The sequence below is a fragment of the Rana temporaria genome, chromosome 3 (genome assembly GCF_905171775.1).
Source record: "Rana temporaria chromosome 3, aRanTem1.1, whole genome shotgun sequence".
In the NCBI taxonomy this organism is placed as follows: domain Eukaryota; kingdom Metazoa; phylum Chordata; class Amphibia; order Anura; family Ranidae; genus Rana; species Rana temporaria.
In genome coordinates, this window is record NC_053491.1 from 6,243,472 (window position 1) to 6,260,964 (window position 17,493).

Here is a 17,493-nt window from a genome sequence, read left to right on the forward strand (position 1 = left end):
TCCCAAAATGGCATCAAAAGTGTCCGATGTGTCCGCCATAATGTCGCAGTCACGAGAAAAATCGCTGATCGCCGCCATTACTAGAAAAATAAAAATGCCATAAAACAATCCCCTATTTTGCGCAAACCAAAGTAAAAAATATTGCTTTTTTTTTCAAAATTGTCGCTCTATTTTTTGTTTATAGCGCAAAAAATAAAAACCGCAGAGGTGATCAAATACCACCAAAAGAAATCTCTATTTGTGGGGGAAAAAAAGGACGCCAATTTTGTTTGGGAGCCACGTCGCGCGACCGCGCAATTGTCAGTTAAAGCGACGCAGTGCCGAATTCTCAAAAAGTGGCCTGGTCTATGGGCAGCCAAATGGCCAGGGGGGTGAAGTGGTTAATTGAATGTTATCCAATCAGGTTTAAGTTATACTTTCACGTTTTTTCTGTTATTGCCTCTTATCTTTAATAGAACAAATCGCACTGCTTGTATGTCAGCTTCTTTAAATACCTTTTATATCATTTCACGGCTTATTGCGACCCCCCCAAGGGGACTATCCTTCTTATCAGCCTCCAAGTAATATATGTGGTTAGCAGAAACCTCGAAGCCTCCCAAGTAGGAACTCTTCCATTATTACTCTCACTGCAGTTATTGCTTAGCTACCAGCGTCTGCGGCGCCGCCGCCGCCGCCGCCACTGGAAACCCGCTATAATTGACTGCAGACTTAAATAGCCTAATTAACTTAACAGCCCACAAGATTCCTGCCAAATGTGCTAAGGATTGCTCATCCCTGAAGGTTACAGTCGTACAACAAATGCCTATTTTATTTGCATAATATGATGTGTTTTAATTACTCTGCAAAATGCTGAAAGCTGTCTGAAGGCTGCTGCAGATGTAGTTACACCTTTTTTTTTTTTAAGGGGGTTCGTGTGCAAGATAGCCAATGGCAGACGGGTCCTAGATGGGTCTTTACACATCCCCAGTGCAGACATTCACCTACCAGCAGGGGGCGGACTGACCATTCGGTCACTGCCCGAGGGCCCCATGCCACTTGGGGGCCCCATCAGGGTTGCCAGCCTCAGTAAAACAAGGGACAGTATGTAAAAATCTGTGGCCCGGATTCAGAGAGCAATTGCGCCTGCGTAACCATAGTTACGCAACGCAATTGCTTACTTGCGCCGGCGTAACGAATGCTCCTGATTCAGGAACCTCGTTACGCCGACGGCAGCCTAAGATATGACTAGCATAAGGCTCTTATGCCCGCATATCTTAGGCTGCATTCTTGCGATGGCCGCTAGGGGGCGTTCCCTTTGTGCTCAGCGTATAGTATGCAAATTGCATACTAACGCCGATTCACAACATTACGCGAGCCCTGCGTACGCAGTTTACGTCGTTTGCGTACGGCGGTTTTCGCGTAAGGCTGCCCCTGCTATTAGCAGGGGCAGCCAATGTTACGTATACCCGTCGTTCCCGCGTCGCGAAATTTGAACTTTACGTAGTTTGCGTAAGTGAATCGTGAATGGCGCTGGACGCCATTCACGTTCACTTTGAAGCAAATGACGTCCTTGCGACGTCATTTGCCGCAATGCACGTCGGGAAAGTTTCCCGACGGAGCATGCGCTCTACGCTCGGCGCGGGAACGCGCCTAATTTAAATGAATCCCGCCCCCTACGGGATCATTTACATTGCGCGCGCTTACGCCGGGCATTTTTCCGGAGCGCCCACGCAATTTACGGAGCTACTGCTCCGTGAATCGCGGGTAGCGCAGAAAATTTGCGGGGGCGCAGGGCAAAAACGTTGCCCTGCGCCTCCGTAAAAAAAGCGCAAATGTACCTGAATCTACCCCTGTGTTTTTTAAAAAAAAATCCCAAGATTATAGCTGCCCCACCCCTCTAGTACCTTTTTAGGCCTAGATTCTCAAAGGGCTTACGACAGTGCAGCGCCATGTACGCCGTCGTAAGTCCTAATCTGGGCCGTCGTATCTATGCGACTGATTCTTAGAATCAGTTACGCATAGATATCCATTCGATCCGACAGGCGTAAGGCTCTTACACCGTCGGATCGTAACTGCAATTTTTTTCCCCGCTAGGTGGCCCTTCCGTCGATTTCCCAGTCGAGTATGCAAATTAGCTAGATACGCGAATTCCCGAACGTACGCGCGGCCGACGCAGTAAAGTTACGACGTTTACGTTAGGCGTTTCCCGGCGTATAGTTGCCCCTGCTATATGAGGCGCAGCCAATGTTAAGTATGGCCGTCGTTCCCGCGTCGAGAATTTATAAAATTACGTCATTTGCGTAAGTCGTCCGTGAATGGTGCTGGACGTAATTTACATCCACGTCAAAACCAATGAAGTCCTTGCAACGTCATTTAGCGCAATGCACGCCGGGAAATTTTAGGGACGGCGCATGCGCAGTTCGTTCGGCGGGGGGGGACGCGCTTCATTTAAATGAAACACGCCCCCTACCCACCGAATTTGAATTCCGCCGGGTATTTTACGCTACGCCGCCGCAACTTTACAGGCAAGTGCTTTGTGAATAAAGCACTTGCCTGAAAAACTTGCGGCGGCGTAACGTAAATGAGATACGTTACGCCCACCCATTTTTGCGCCATTCTTCGAGAATCTGCCCCTCATTGCGTGTATGTGTACTGTGTGTGTATACTGTGTGTGTGTGTATACTGTGTGACCCCATAATCTCCTATTGCCCGGGGCCCATAATCTCCTACTGCCCGAGGGCCATAATCTCCTATTGCCTTGGGCCCCCATAATCTCCTATTGCCCGGGGCCCATAATTTCCTATTGCCCAGGGGCCCCATAATCTCCTATTGCCCAGGGGCACCATAATCTCCTATTGCCCAGGGGCCCCATAATCTCCTATTGCCCGGGGGCCCCATGAGTTGTCAGTCCGCCCCTGCCTACCAGCAATAAAAATGATAGTAGCTGTATCTAGCTCTGCGACAGCAACAATCAGTGACCGGCTGAGATGCTTTATTCCGGGACTAAAAACAAAGCAAAGGCCAAAAAAAAAAATCATCTAGGAGGCCCTCTTGTTTGTTTCTGGCCAAGATGGAGCTTGCAGCCTCTTGTCTGGACAAAATGGTCTATTCTGGACTTAAAATGAAGCAAAGGCCAAAAATTATCCAAAATGCCCTGTCATGTGTCCCGGCCAAGATGGAGCTTGTAGGCCCCCATAATCTCCTATTGCCCAGGGGCCCCATAATCTCCTATTGCCCAGGGGCCCCATAATCTCCTATTGCCCGGGGGCCCCATGAGTTGTCAGTCCGCCCCTGCCTACCAGCAATAAAAATGATAGTAGCTGTATCTAGCCCTGCGACAGCAACAATCAGTGCCCGGCTGAGATGCTTTATTCCGGGACTAAAAACAAAGCGAAGGCCAAAAAAAACTATCTAGGAGGCCCTCTTGTGTGTTTCTGGCCAAGATGGAGCTTGCAGCCTCTTTTCTGGACAAAATGGTCTATTCTGGACTTAAAATTAAGCAAAGGCCAAAAATTATACAAAATGCCTTCTCATGTGTCCCGGCCAAGATGGAGCTTGCAGCCTCTTCTCTGAATGAGATTGTCTATTCTGAACTAAAAATGAAGCAAAGGGTAAAAACAATCCAAGAGGCCCTCTCATGTGTCCCGGCCAAGATGAAGCTTGTAGCCTCGTCTCTGAAAGAGATGGTGTATTCGGAAATAAAAATGAAGCACAGGCCAAAAACCATCCAAGAGGCCTTCTCATGTGTCCCGGCCAAGATGGAGCTTGTAAGGCTCTTCTCTGAATGAGATGGTTTATTCTGTACAAAAAATGTAGCAAAGGCCAAAAACCAACCAAGAGGCCTTCTCACGTGTCCCGGCCAAGATGGAGCTTGTAGGCTCCTCTCTTAATGAGATTGTCTATTCTGTACAAAAATAGAAGCAAAGGGCAAAAACCATCGAAGAGGCCCTCTCATGTGTCCCAAGCATAATTAGGCTTGTAGCTGATTCTCTGAAAGAGATGGTTGATTCTGGAATAAAAAATTAAGCATAGGCCAAAAACCATCCAAGAGGCCCTCCCATGTATACCGGCCAAGATGGAGCTTGTAGCCTCTTCTCCATATGAGATGGGCTATTCTGTACAAAAAATGAAGCAAAGGGCAAAAACCATCCAAGAGGCCTTCTCATGTGTCCCGACCAAGATGGAGCTTGCAGCCTCTTCTCTGAATTTAGATAGTTGATTCTGGAATAAAAATAAAGCCCAGCCCAAAAACCATCCAAGAGGCCCTCTCGCGTGTCCCAGCCAAGATGGAGCTTGTAGGCTCTTCTCTGAAAGAGATGGTTCATTCTGGAATAAAAAATTAAGTATAGGCCAAAAACCATCCAAGAGGCCTTCTCATGTGTCCCACCAAAATTAAGCTTGTAGCCTCTTCTCCAAATGAGATGGTTGATTCTGGAATAAAAATAAAGCCCAGCCCAAAAACCATCCAAGAGGCCCTCTCGCGTGTCCCAGCCAAGATGGAGCTTGCAGCCCCTTCTCTGGATGATCTGGTCGATTCTGGACTTAAAATGAAGCAAAGACCAATAAAAAACCAAGATGCCCTCTCATGTGTCCGGCCAAGATGAAGCTTGTAGCCTTTTCTCTAAACAAAATGTTTGATTCTGGACTAAAAATCAAGCAAAGGGCAAAAACCATCCAAGAGGCCTCTCATGTGTCCGGCCAAGATGGAGCCTGTAGACTCTTCTCTGAATGAGATGGTCTTTTCTGAACTAAAAAAGGCATTTAAAGCTTGCCGGAATGCAGTCTGTGAGAACTTCCCCTCGGTCCGGCACAGAGAAGTCTCGCGGTGTTTAGCTCCTTCCACTCTTCCCGATACTCCCCCCGTGTGACTAAAGAAGACTAAACAAAACAGCAGACACAGCAACAAATGGTTACGGCGCAACGGCGCATGCGCGAGATTACCGACAGGGACACAGTAAGGGCGGAAGCGACGTCATAATTTGAATCACATAACAGAAGTACGAATGGCGCTTGAGATACCCGGAATTACAGAGAACGAAACCAACCTAAAAAAAGGTATTTGCAGGCCTCGTTTTTGGGGGATATATATATGTGTATTGCATTGCGATGAGCTGTTATAACTTACCGTATATACTCTATACACTCTCTATATACCGTATATACTCTATACACTCTCTATATACCGTATATACTCTATACACTCTCTATATACCGTATATACTCTATACACTCTCTATATACCGTATATACTCTATACACTCTCTATATACCGTATATACTCTATACACTCTCCATATACCGTATATACTCTATACACTCTCTATATACCGTATATACTCTATACACTCTCTATATACCGTATACACTCTCTATATACCGTATATACTCTATACACTCTCTATATACCGTATATACTCTATACACTCTCTATATACCGTATATACTCTATACACTCTCTATATACCGTATATACTCTATACACTCTCTATATACTCTGTACACTCTCTATATACCGTATATACTCTATACACTCTCTATATACCGTATATACTCTATACACTCTCTATATACCGTATATACTCTATACACTCTCTATATACCGTATATACTCTATACACTCTCTATATACCGTATATACTCTATACACTCTCTATATACCGTATATACTCTATACACTCTCTATATACCGTATATACTCTATACACTCTCTATATACTCTGTACACTCTCTATATACCGTATATACTCTATACACTCTCTATATACCGTATATACTCTATACACTCTCTATATACCGTATATACTCTATACACTCTCTATATACCGTATATACTCTATACACTCTCTATATACCGTATATACTCTATACACTCTCTATATACTCTATACACTCTCTATATACCGTATATACTCTATACACTCTCTGTATACCATATATACTCGAGTATAAGCCGAGTTTTTCAGCACATTTTTTTGTGCTGAAAATGCCCCCCTCGGCTTATACTCGAGTCACCTTTTTGCGCCTGATCTCCCGGACTTTGGGGACCCGGTACCGGCCGCCCCGTAGGTCCCCTGGGCCCCAAACTTGTCACACGTGTAGCCCCACTCTTCCTCTACAAGTTTGTTGTCCGGGGGACCTACAGCCGGGGAGCACCGATTTTCCCCTTCCATAGATTTCCATGTTAAATGGTAATTTCTCTGGTGATTTGGGGGCCCGGTACCGGTCAGTCGTAGGTCCCCTGGACCCGGAACTTGGCACACATGTAGCACCATTTCTCCTCTATACGTGTGTCTGAGGGACCTACAGCTGGGGAGCACCGATTTTTCAAATTTGGGCACCCCTTCCATAGACTCCCATGTTAAACGTCAGTCTAGTCATGGACACAGTGAGGCATGGACACAGTGAGGCATGGGCACAGTGAGGCATGGACACAGTGAGGCATGGACACAGTGAGACATGGGCACAGTGAGGCATGGACACGGTGAGACATGGGCACAGTGAGGCATGCACATGGGCACAGTAAGGCATGCACATGGACACAGTGAGGCATGGGCATAGTGAGGCATGCACATGGGCACAGTGAGGCATGAGCACAGTGAGGCATGGGCACAGTGAGGCATGGACACAGTGAAGCATGGGCACAGTGCAGCATGGGCACAGTGAGGCATGGGCACAGTGAGGCATGCACATGGACATAGTGAGGCATGGGCACAGTGAGGCATGGGCACAGTGAGGCATGGGCACAGTGAGGCATGGGCACAGTGAGGCATGGGCACAGTGAGACATGGACACAGTGAGGCATGGGCACAGTGAGGCATGCACATGGACACAGTGAGGCATGGACACAGTGAGACATGGGCACAGTGAGGCATGCACATGGGCACAGTAAGGCATGAGCACAGTGAGGCATGGGCACAGTGAGGCATGCACAAGGGCACAGTGAGGCATGGGCACAGTGAGGCATGGACACAGTGAGGCATGGGCACAGTGAGGCATGCACATGGGCACAGTAAGGCATGAGCACAGTGAGGCATGGGCACAGTGAGGCATGCACAAGGGCACAGTGAGGCATGGGCACAGTGAGGCATGGACACAGTGAGGCATGGGCACAGTGAGGCATGAGCACAGTGAGGCGTGGACACAGTGAGGCGTGGGCACAGTGAGGCATGGGCACAGTGAGGCATGGGCACAGTGAGGCATGGACACAGTGAGGCACAGTGAGGCATGCAGATGGACACCCTAGGCTTATACTCGAGTCAATACGTTTTCCCAGTCTTTTGTGGTAAAATTAGGTGCCTCGGCTTATATCTGGGTCGGCTTATACTCGAGTATATACGGCAATAATTGGAAAACTGCAAAAATCGGCCCGGGGGGGGGGGGGGTGGTTTTACATCAGAATCCTGATCTCTATTTTTATTCTCAGTTCATCCAGGATTGTGTAGCTCTAATACATGGCCTGTGTATGTATCATTGTGTTCTATTTAAAGTAACGTATAGAAGGTAGGGGCCCGAAAGTGACTCAAGCCCAGGGGCCCCCACCACCCTAAGTCCAGCCCTGCCTGTCATCACACAATTCCCGTCGGATAATCCGATCGTGTGTACGAGGCTTAAAGACAGGAGGTGTGGTACTGGCAGGATCACCAGTTGAAATCATGGGGGAAAAAGCCTAAAAAGGAAAACGAATGCAGCCACCATATCTAAGAATAGGTAAGCTGCAATATATATATATTTTTGGGGTTTGGATATGTTTTGTTTGAATGATGAAGGAAACCATCCAGCTCTGAGCACAGCCCGGGTATCACAGCTTGTGTTGGGGAACAAGTAGCATGAACATTGGGGTGGGTTCAGTAAGCAATTGCGTCTGCGTATCCATAGTTACGCAGCGCAATTGCTTAGTTGCGCCGGTGTATCGACTGCTCCTGATTCAGGAAGCTCGATACGCCGACTGCAGCCTAAGATATGCGCGGCATAAGGCTCTTAGGCCGTCGTATCTTAGGCTGCATTCTTACGCAGGCCACTAGGTGGCGTTCCCGTAGTGGTCAGCGCAGAGTATGCAAATTGCATACTCACGCCGATTCACAACCCTACGCGCGCCCGGCGTACGCAGTTTACGTCGTTTGCGTTCGTCGGGTTCCGCGTAAGGCTGCTCCTGCTATTAGCAGGCGCAGCCAATGCTAAGTATACCCGTCGTTTCCCACGTCGCGATGTTTGAAAATTACATCGTTTGCGTAAATGAATCGTGAATGGCGCTGGACGCCATTTACGTTCATGTTAAAGCAAATGACGTCCTTGCGACGTCATTTGCCGCAATGCACGTCGGGGAAAGTTTCCCGACGGAGCATGCGCACTACGTTCGGCGCGGGAACGCGCCTAATTTAAACGATCCACGCCCCCCTACGGGATCATTTAAATTACGCGCGCTTACGCCGGCCATTTTTACGGAGCGCCCGCGCAAATTACGGAGCTACTGCTTCGTGAATGAAGCGCAGCGCGCGTGATTTACAGAGGCGTAGCGTTAAAACGGGCGCAAGAGGGCGCAAATCTACCTGAATCTAGGCCATTATTTTATATCCATTACAGAGAGTGTCTGATGTCGGCTCTGTGACGGGCCGGTCTTCTCTACGGATGGGAAGCCGTTATAAATCTACAGATTCTCTCATATGGAGGATTTATTGCTGAGCCGGGGTCACCGGCGGTGACAGTTCTATTAAACATACAAAATCCTCCATGGTGGTCCGACACGATCCAGCTGTTCAGAGATGAAGCCGGGAGGGGGAGGGGAGGGGACAAATATACGTCCGGCATCGATTTCTGGGTGTATAATAATTATATGAAACATTGTAAATGGTTTTACATTTTTTTATATGAAGTGGATATAGAAAAAAAAACAGAAATGATCTGGCACAGACCACAGTGACAAGCCTCCATCCCTATATTAGTACAGGGCCGTTTGAAGGAATTTGGGGGTCCCAAGCAAAATGGACATGGAGCCCCCCCCCCCCCATGCATGCACACAAAGCCTACAAGAACCACGGCATAGCGATACAGTGTAAGTTCACCCACACTGTGCCATGCCATCAAACGCAGTCACTGTGCCATCAATTGTCACCACTGTGCCATCAATTGTCACCACTGTGCCATGCCAAACACAGCCACTGTGGCATCAAACGCAGCCACTATGCCATGCCATTAATTGTCACCACTGTGCCCATCAGTTGTCAGACACTCTCTGTATGTAATGGATATAAAATATTGGCCTAGATTCAGGTGATTTGCGCCCTCTTACGGAGGCGCAGCGTACCGTTTTAACGCTACGCCTCTGTAAATCACGTGCGCTACGCCTCTGTAAATCACGTGCGCTACGCTTCATTCACGAAGCAGTAGCTCCGTAATTTGCGCGGGCGCTCCGTAAAAATGGCCGGCGTAAGCGCGCGTAATTTAAATGATCCCGTAGGGGGCGTGGATCATTTAAATTAGGCGCGTTCCCGCGCCGAACGTAGTGCGCATGCTCCGTCGGGAAACTTTACCGACGTGCATTGCGGCAAATGACGTCGCAAGGACGTCATTTGCTTTAACGTGAACGTAAATGGCGTCCAGCGCCATTCACGATTCATTTTTACGCAAACGACGTAATTTTCAAACATCGCGACGTGGGAAACGACGGGTATACTTAGCATGCCCATCAATTGTCACCATTGTGCCATGCCAAACGCAGCCACTGTGCCATGCCATCAATTGTCACCACCATAATTGGGGGGACAGTAGAGACAGTGGGGAGACAGGAGGGACATTGGGGAGACAGGAGGGACATTGGGGATAATTGGGGGAACAGGAGGAACACTGGGGTACAGGAGGAATATTGGGGGGCCAGAAGGGACATTGGGGGGACATTGGGGAGACAGGAAGGACATTGGGGATAATTGGGGGGACGGGAGGAACATTGGGGATAATTGGGGGGACAGGAGGAATATTGGGGATAATTGGGGTAACAGGAGGGACAGTGGGGAGACAGGGGATAATTGGGGGGACAGGAGGAACATTGGGGGGACAGGAGGGACATTGGGGATATTTGGGGTGACAGAGGGGACAGTGAGGAGACAGGAGGGACACTGAGGATAATTGAGGGGACAGGAGGAACATTGGGGGGGACATGAGGGACATTGGGGATAATTGGGGGGACAGGAGGAATATTGGGGTAACAGGAGGGACAGTGGGGAGACTGGGGGATAATTGGGGGGACAGGAGGGATATTGGGGGGACAGGAGGGACATTGGGCATAATTGGGGAGACAGGAGGGATAATTGGGGGGCAGGAGGGACATCGGGGGGACAGGAGGAATATTGGGGATAATTGGGGGACAGGAGGGACAGTGAGGAGACAGGAGGGACATTGGGGATAATTGGGAGACAGGAGGGATATTGGGGGATAATTGGGAGGCAGGAGGGACAGTGAGGAGACAGGAGGGACATTGGGGATAATTGGGAGAAAGGAGGGATATTGGGGATAATTGGGGGGGACATGAGGGACATTGGGAGGACATTGGAGATTAGTGGGGAAGATGGTGATGCTCTGTGTAGTGTGCACTGTGTGACTGTACTGTGATCGTGTCTGTCACATACCACAGTTTACTTGCTTAGGAAGAGCCCGCTGTACCAGTCTCAGACTGGCTGCCACAATGGGAAAAAGTAGATTCAGTCCGCAGCGAAGGAGAAGAAGCCGGCGGCGGCTCACATGGCGAGGCAGAGGCGGGACTCCCAGAGCAACCCAGCCTCTGCCACCGCACATGACCCCCAATCGTCCAATCACTGGGCAGCCGCTGCCCATCCCTGAGGTGGAATATGGCAGCTGGAGCGCAGCGAGTGACACCATCCACATTAGGATGGCGTGACACTGGCACCGGATTTCGCGCTGCGCCCCCCTAAATTTTTCGCCCGGTGCCACGATCCCCTCTGCCCCCCCCACCCCACGCTACGCCAGTGTGCCTGTGCCTCCTCAAGCCGCTGGATGCTGGGGCCCCAGGCCAGCTCGGGGCCCCAAGCAATTGCTGTCCTGTTGCGACGGGCCTGTATTAGTATACAAGGAAAGGCTGAGGTTCTGGGACTTTATATGGGGGGGAGTCACTAGAAAGATAATATAATGAAAATATGTAAAAATATAAATATAATTTATTCTGGAATCAGAATCAGACCATATCATGCTTGGGTACATACTACAATCAAATAACAAATTCATAACAAGCCATGGAAAAACTGACATATATGACAGTAAATGATGAATTTGTGGCATACAGTAAAGAAAAACATGATAAATATTACTATATACATAAGACTCCAGACTTGTAATTAGAACACATGACTGGGGGGGGGGAACCTCTGGGGGGGAATCTAGGATGGAAAGGGACCTGGGGGTCCTAGTAGATGATAGGATCAGCAATAAGAGAGGGAGGAGCTCAGGTATGGGGGAGGGAGGAGCTCAGGTATGGGGGAGGGAGGAGCTCAGGTATGGGGGAGGGAGGATCTCTGGGGGGAATCTAGGATGGAAAGGGACCTGGGGGTCCTAGTAGATGATAGGATCAGCAATAAGGGAGGGAGGAGCTCAGGTATGGGGGAGGGAGGAGCTCAGGTATGGGGGAGGGAGGAGCTCAGGTATGGGGGAGGGAGGAGCTCTGGGGGGAATCTAGGATGGAAAGGGACCTGGGGTCCTAGTAGATGATAGGATCAGCAATAAGGGAGGGAGGAGCTCAGGAGTGCTCACTTCCTTTCAGTCCGGACAGGAACACAGGAAACGGAATCTCCTGTACCACCGGGAAACCCGGCCCAGCCCAGGCACTATCTAATAGGGGGCTGGGGACCCATAATGATAGAACACGGACTGACAGGAGGAAGAGGAGCTCAGCCACGCTACAGCGGCAGCCTACAGGGAAGATGTGGAGGTGAGATTAGAAAAACATAGGGACAAGGGGGGGGGGGGGGAGTAAGAACATGGGTTTAAAAAATTAGCGTAGCGCTAACGTAGTCTTTGCGTGCGGGGGGAGTGCTTGGGGCCCCCATTTTGCTTGGGGCCCCCAAATTCCTTCTAACGGCCCTGGGTATGGAGGACGAAGGAGCTCAGGTATTTGAGAGGGAGGAGCTCTGGGGGGAATCGAGGATGGAAAAGGACCTGGGGTCCTAGTAGATGATAGGATCAGCAATAAGGGAGGGAGGAGCTCAGGTATGGGGGAAGGAGGAGCTCAGGTATGGGGGAGGGAGGAGCTCTGGGGGGAAATCGAGGATGGAAAAGGACCTTGGGGTCCTAGTAGATGATAGGATCAGCAATAAGGGAGGGAGGAGCTCAGGTATGGGGAGGGAGGAGCTCAGGTATGGGGGAGGGAGGAGCTCTGGGGGGGGAATCTATGATGGAAAAGGACCTGGGGGTCCTAGTAGATGACAGGCTCAGCAATGCCAAGCTGCTGCTAACACAGCAAACAGAATATTGGCATTAAAAAGGGGATCAACTCCAGAGACAAAATTATAATTCTCCTGCTCTACAAGACTCTGGTCCGGCCGCACCTTGAGTATGCCGTCCAGTTCTGGGCACCAGTCCTCAGGAAGGATGTACTGGAAATGGAGAGAGTACAAAGAAGGGCAAGAAAGCCAATAAAGGGTCTGTCTGTGTGCCAACATGCCAGGGGCAGCTATGGTTCTAGCAATACTACTGAGTGAACCGACTCGTAGGAGGGCACAGGAGAGGATATACCGAGTGCGCAGGAACATCTTTGCCATGGGGTATTCGGAGGTGTATCGCATGTTTAGATTCAGCCCTGAAGTCATCCTGGAATTAGCCACACCCCTGCATGATGACATCACCAGCAAGACACATCGTGGACATGCAGTGGAGCCACTGGTCAAGGTAGTGGCAACCCTGCATTTCCTGGCAAGTGGATCTTTTCAGCGCACAAGTGGAATTGTGGCTGGGATGTCCCAATCCTCCATGAGCAGGTGTGTGCACCAGGTTGTCCCCGCAATCCTGAGACGCATGGCCAACCAATTTATCAAACCCACCCAGGAGCATCTGCGGCAGAAGGCAGTGACAGATTTCTACCAAATTGCCAGATTCCCACGCACCGTGGGCGCCGTTGATTGCACCCATGTGGCACTACAGCCCCCCCCCCCCCGTGACATGGAGCACATATACTGCAATAGAAAGCATTAGCATTCCATCAATGTCCAGGTGATAGTGGATGCCCATGGCCTCATATGGCACGTCCGTGCCAAACACCCCGGGTCTTGTCATGACAGCTTTATATTCCGTCAGAGCCCCATCTCCACAGAATTTGAACAGAACGTGTATGGGGACAGCTGGCTGGTTGGTGAGTGACATGGGTGTCAGGTATGACTGTCCCCCCCCATGATGCAGACATCACGAGGGGCACATGCATGACTAACATCCTCCTGTCTTTTCCCTTCCAGGTGACTCTGCATATGCACTTGGCCCCCTATCTTATGACCCCATTCCGGAACCCCCAAACCCCAGGAGAGGAAAGATATAATGAAGCTCACGCACGTACCCGTGGAGTGGTGGAACGCACATTTGGCCTCCTGAAGTCCCGTTTCAGATGCCTGGATAAGTCTGGGGGTACCCTGTTGTATTCCCCAAACTTTGTGTGCCAGATCATCGGGGCATGTTGCATGCTGCACAACTTCGCAGTGAGAAAGGGCCTGGAGATTGACATATGTGATGACCTGACCCCCGAACCACACAATCCCCCCCCAAGAAACTCTACCCGGTCTACTGAGGGAAGAGCAATCAGGAGTGGTCTCGTGGAACGTCTCTTTGCACGTTAAACACACAAAGTAGAATGCACGCGTGCACACCACTGTGGTCCCTAGCACACACACCCCACATGCACTCAAAATTGGATTAGACCCAAGGATACCCCATGGTATTAGGGAGCAGCAACGCCGCGCCAAGGCTCCAATTATGTTGCTGTCCATTCATACACCTTTCACACGGCAGAGGGTGACACCCCTTTTCCAGCAGGAGTGACACCCCCCCCCCATTCACACACCAGTCACACTGTAGTATACACTCCTCATCGTGTGTAGGGACTACAAAATAAAATAAAAACTCACACTTTGAGCATACATTTAAAATATAAAAGCTCATCATCTGAGCATTAAATAAATATAGAAAAGCTCATAATCTGAGCATTAAATAAATATAGAAAAGCTCATAATCTGAGCAAAAAATAAATATTAAAAAAAAAATCAACATATGAGCATAATCCAACTAAAGAGAAAAAGCTCCTTATCTGAGCACCAAGGCATATGTAAAAAAAAAAAAAAAAGGCACAGGAAAAGTTTTATTTTTTTCTTTTCGACATCCTGGTGCCAAGGGTGCCCCGGCTCTGGCTCCTCAGTCGGCGTGGTGGAGCCTGGGCTGAGGATGGAGCCTGGGGTGGGGATGGAGCATGGGGTGGGGATGGAGCATGGGGTGGGGATGGAGGGGGGGGAGAAGCAGCATCCCCTACTTCCTCACTCCTGGCAGGTGGTGCCTGCCTGCCCTCCATGGCGTTGGCCAGGCGGGTGAGCACACTGTTGGTTTGTGCCAACATCCGCAGCTGCCGGGTGGTAGTGTTCCTCTGTTGCCGCCGGGTTAGTCTCCCCTCCTCCCGCACAGCAGCAGTGTTGGCCTCCACCGCACCTGCCAACCTGCTCACCTCCGCTGTGAGCAAAGCGGTGGCGTCCTGCTGCTCTACCATACAGGTGGCCATGGCTCCACAGTTGGCACTGACTTCCTCCAGGCTCACTGTGTCTCTTTTCCCCAGGTCAGCATGCAGGGTGAGGGCCTGCTGCACAGAGGAGGAGGAGGATGCCAGGCTGTCCGCCACCCGCCTCAAATCACCCACCATGGCCCCTATATGGCGGGTCTGCCGGGCCTGTTCCTCCTGCAGCCCCTCTCGGAGGCCTGAGGGGACACCCCTCGTTTTGGAGAGAGCCTTCCTGGGAGGAGAGGCTGGGGCACGGACTGAGGGAGAAGAAGGGGAGGGGGTCACACTGGTGGGAGGGACAATGGTGGGAGGGACAATGGTGGGAGGGACACTGGAGGGGCTTGCCCTGGAGGGGGATGACGTTATGGTCGGGGGGGTGGTGGGGAGGTCAGGGATGGTGGGATCCTCCTGGAGGTATATAGAGTCCTCCTGTTGGAGGTCAATCGACTCCTCCACCACTTCCTCCTCCATAGATGCCCTATGGGCACTCTCCTCCACCACTTCCTCCTCCATAGATGCCCTATGGGCACTCTCCTCCTCCACCAACATGGCCAGGATCTCCATGGGGGTTGACTGGACCACCTGAGGATGTGGGGATGGCGTGGGTCGCCCTGCAGCCGACGACGGCCCAGCTTCATCCTCAACATCTGTGGATGACACAAAAAAATACATGTTGCTGGAGCAACACACTTGTCACATGTTCCCTTCTACCCCCTCCCATGATACACAGCAAATATGAGATAAAACACACTTGTTACATGTTCCCTTCTACCCCCTCACATGTTCCCTTCTACCCCCTCCCATGATACATAGCAAATATGAGATAAAACACACTTGTTACATGTTCCCTTCTACCCCCTCACATGTTCCCTTCTACCCCCTCCCATGATACACAGCAAATATGAGATAAAACACACTTACCTGTCCCCAAGTCCCCAACAGTGGAATCATATCCTGGGACTCCCTCCACCTGCTCCAGCGAGAAACTTTGGGCAATCACCTCCTCCTCCGCATTTAAACGTAATGGGCAGGCTGGTCCTGCTCCCGTGCCCCTGGCATGCTTGCGGATTAACAACATTTTATCACGGACCCGACGCCGCATATCATTAAGTTTTTTCTGTATCTCGTCCCAGGTCCTCTCCTCATTACCCAGCGCATTCACGTCCAAAGTTATGGCATCAAAGATTGCCCTCCTTTGGGCTGTGGTGGTGTTCTTTCGCTGGGCACCATACAGGACAGCAGTATGGCGAGTGAGTGCCGCCAGCATAATCTCCATCTCAGATAAATTGAAATCGTTTTTTCTCTTTTTTTCTCTCCGAGGAGGTGCCATCGCAAATAAAGAAAGGGAAAAATTACCTTGCTCAGGGGGGGGTGGAAAAAGCAGTATGTAATTTTGCACAGGACCTGCGCAGATCTGCCCCTATTTATTTGCTCAGTGCAAGCAGGTGGGCCGGCATAGCCCAGGAAGTAGGACAGGCGCAGATGCATGCATGCGCACACGGGAGCGTTCGATCTGCGCATGCGCCGTCGAGGATGCGCCGGGCGCAAGCCACTGCTGAACGGACAAACCATCATTTGCATAGGGGCACACCCACTTTCACTTGCGCTGGCTTGCGCCCTCAATTTTTGCTTACACAGGCGCAAATTACCACACAAAAGGCATCCTGAATCTGGTGGCAATCTCGCCCAATTGCGCCGGCGCAGAGAAATTGAGCTGAGTTGCACAGGTGTAATTAATGGGCAAATCTACCTGAATCTACCCCACTGTTTATATCCGGGGGGGGGGGACATTCCATCCCACTGAATGTAACAGCAGTCTAGAGGCTAATTAGCCGCTAGGACTGCTTTTACATGAAAGCCGACCGCTGGCTGAAAAGAATGATACCAAGATGATGCCTAAACCTGCAGGCATCATTCTGGTATAACCATTCAAAGTCCAGCAACATACCATACGTTGATGGTTCTTGTTGGACATGTATTGTAATCTTTTTTTTTTTTCATGCAGCCTGTTGGCTGAACGAAAAAAAAAGATTGATCGGTGGGTATGCCCACCATTAGAATATCTCCCTTCATCCACCCACTTCTAATGATGGGCATACATTTATATATGCCGAAGCATGGGGGCATCCTCCCGCAAAAAAGTTATGCCGCGTACACACGGTCGGACTTTTCTATGCCGCGTACACATGGTCAGACTTTTCCACGGGAAAGCCTCCGTAAGAATGTCAACCGTATGTACGCGGCATTAGGAGCAAAATCGCTTCTCCGCCCCTAATGCCCCCATGCTTCGGCATATATGCTCTTTTTTTAACTGTAGTGGTGAAATCACCTCCTACAGCGTTGGAGTCGCGGCTTTATATATGGTGGGAGCAAACGCTGTTGCTGTCACGCTAAATAAATCTGCGCTGCAACTGAATGGCGTACCTGCTAAGCAAATGATGGTTAACATTAAAACAAAGTAACATTACAGTATAACAGTAAGATCATACCATACCTGCAAAGCAAATACCTATAAAAAAACATAGTAAAAAATAAAAAAATTTTTAACGCAACCTGTGCCTAAAATATATATATGCCGAAGCATGGGGGCATCCTCCCGCAAAAAAGTTATGTCGCGTACACACGGTCGGACTTTTCTATGCCGCGTACACACGGTCGGACTTTTCTATGCCGTGTACACACGGTCGGACTTTTCTATGCCGTGTACACACGGTCTGACTTTTCCACGGGCAAGCCTCCGTAGGAATGTCGACCGTATATACGCG